Source organism: Lucilia cuprina, chromosome 2 (assembly GCF_022045245.1).
Source record: "Lucilia cuprina isolate Lc7/37 chromosome 2, ASM2204524v1, whole genome shotgun sequence".
NCBI classification, from domain to species: domain Eukaryota; kingdom Metazoa; phylum Arthropoda; class Insecta; order Diptera; family Calliphoridae; genus Lucilia; species Lucilia cuprina.
In genome coordinates, this window is record NC_060950.1 from 6,151,028 (window position 1) to 6,154,092 (window position 3,065).

The window sequence follows — 3,065 nt, forward strand, 5'->3', positions numbered from 1 at the left end:
ATGTATGTATTTTAAAGACCACTTTGTTAACACGAGTAAAAAGCTTTTAAATCAAAATTTATCTTCAAACGTTTTATTGTTCTACAATGTCTTTTTTCGAACTCAATTTCAGTACACAAAAGAAGATAAATTTAATAATTAAAGATGAATATTTCAAAATTAAAGCTTTTTTAATGTTTTTTTTTTTTTCTTTTTCTTTGGCAAATATTAACAATTTCCAGCGAAAGATGTAGTAAAATAAAGGAATACGCTCGTAAACATCCGTTTTTAGTACCATATCATGAACGTGTATTTGACAACATTTCGGTAAGTAACTTTTTATATGTTATATATTGTACTACACATTTATATGTATAATACATATAATAATACATACCTACATATATAAATATGTATGTTAGTGTGAGTGTGTAAATAACAAAAAAAAAATATACAGACATCGAATTTGACATACTAAGAATTATTCATAGGATTTAAATCGAAATACATATATATACATAGTACATGTTTATGTTATATATTTGTGACATGTAATTATTAAAAATAACAAAATTAGTGAAATTGAATTTTAATACCCTTTGTCTTTGTTTCTGTTAATTTTCGAAAAAAGAAAATATTTTTCACATAAGAATGTGTGTATCAGTAAAATGTACATACATATACATACATAGGTATGAACATTTTTTTAAATCAAAAATAAATGGCTGGACATAACCGAACCTTGATATCAGATATCAAGTATAATGAATCGTATTATCATAAATTCCTAAAATGTTATAAAAAAACCTATTCGAATATAACCCATTTAAGCATTTGTTTAATATCTCACATTCTTTATAAAAGACAACACTTAAAAAATGTGCGTTAAATCACCAATTTTTTTATCATCGAAAATATAAAATCCATTTGATTTTTATGTTGCCACTATGTACAAGCAATAAATCATGTCGCTTTGAAATAATACGTCTTTAAGGAAAATTTTACACTTATTTTAATACATATGTAATACATATGTATGTAAATGCCAAAATCTGACATATTTAAACTCAAATACAGATATTTCAGGAATTTGTTAAAAGCTTTATTCTAAGAAGAAGAGGCTGTGGTAGAAGTTGCTTAAGTATTTAGTTCGTTCGTTCGTTAGTAAGTAATTTAGTTAGTTAGTTAGTTAGTTAGTTAGTTAGTAAGTTAGTTAGTTAGTTAGTTAGTTAGTTAGTTAGTTAGTTAGTAAGTTAGTTAGTTAGTTAGTTAGTTAGTTAGTTAGTTAGTTAGTTAGTTAGTTAGTTAGTTAGTTAGTAAGTAAGTTAGTTAGTTAGTTAGTTAGTTGGTTAGTTAGTTAGTTAGTTAGTTAGTTAGTTAATTAGTTAGTTAGTTAGTTAGTTAGTTAGTTAGTTAGTTAGTTAGTTAGTTAGTAAGTTAGTTAGTTAGTTAGTTAGTTAGTTAGTTAGTTAGTTAGTTAGTTAGTTAGTTAGTTAGTTAGTTAGTTAGTTAGTAAGTTAGTTAGTTAGTTAGTTAGTTAGTTAGTAAGTTAGTTAGTTAGTTAGTTAGTTAGTTAGTTAGTTAGTTAGTTAGTTAGTTAGTAAGTTAGTTAGTTAGTTAGTTAGTTAGTTAGTTGGTTAGTTATTTAGTTATTTAGTTATTTAGTTATTTAGTTAGTTAGTTAGTTAGTTAGTTAGTTAGTTAGTTAGAACGTGGTCTGCCTTGCATTACTTTAACTTCGAACATCAAACAAACCAACAAACACATTTTCATATTTGCGTATATGTATGTGTTATAAGAAGCGCACAACATATCCGATAGTGGATCATATGTATATCTTCGAATTTCATGTAGCATACGTCCTCCTTTCAACCTTACCTAACCATATGGATGTATTATGTAGATTGTATTTAAATTAAATACATTTTAACGAATCACTTTAAATTCCACAAATTTTTGTTGTTTTTTTTTTTCAAGGCCACTTAGTATGTAGGCATTTTTACAAAAAAACATGTGTATTTTGTACATATAGCAGGATGTGTGTCATTTTTACATGTGTAAATATTTTTTTGTCATACGTACATATTTATAGAATGACATGGTTTTTATTACAACATGATTTTATGATAGATTTAATAATTTTGTTGATTTTTTTTTTATCTTCCAGGTACCAATTTATGGTCTACATTTATATGACAGTGTGACAATTTACGCACAAGCTTTAACTGAAGTTTTACAGATGGGTGGTGACATTTATGATGGTCGTCTTGTGATGAGTCGTATTTTTAATAGATCATATCATTCAATACAGGGATTTGATGTAAGTTTAAAACAATAAAATTTATTTGCAAGTATTTAACTTTTTATCTTTTATTGTAATTTATGTGTAAATGTATTAATTTTTATAGTAAATTTAATAAAATTATGTGTGTGATAATAAATCCTTGATGTATTTAGCAAAATTATTACTCATTTATTTTTAAACTCTACTCTTTATAGTTCAAATTTAAAACTTAAACAAATTCAAACCCTTTCCTCTAGGGATATGATTTTTTTTTTTAAATAGTACTAACAGTTTTTAACAGAGTTATTTCCACTTATTTTCATAGTTAAATCTATAAATGAGGTTAGGAAGTCATATGTAAGAGAAAATAGTTAAGCAAGCAATATTTTTATAACAAAAAACTTACAGATGAATATATTTTTAGACACACTGAAGACATTTATCTGTCTGCCATAGAGTATTTATTGTTTATTTTCCAGACTGTATTTATTATTGGTTAACATTATGAAACTTTAATGCGCTTCTTCTAACAATAACTTTTCGTCACAGCATGTCAAATAATAATTTTATTTCTTGATTAAATAATACATTTCGTTTTTAGTATTCCAAAAATCTTTATTATTTTTTTTAATAATATCAGATATAATAACAATAAACAGATGAAGACTAGACTATACACTACTGTAGACTAGAGTATAGACTAGACTATAGACTAGACTAGACTACAGACTAGACTATAGACTAGACTATAGACTAGACTATAGACTAGACTATAGACTAGACTATAGACTAGACTATAGAC

General features: G+C 25.2%; 1 protein-coding gene across 1 annotated transcript in view; it reads right to left on the minus strand.

The window, feature by feature from the left end:
• LOC111688747 (guanylate cyclase 32E) overlaps positions 1 to 3,065 on the minus strand; it is a 60,683-nt gene that overhangs the window by 13,923 nt on the left and 43,695 nt on the right. The window lies entirely within an intron of this gene.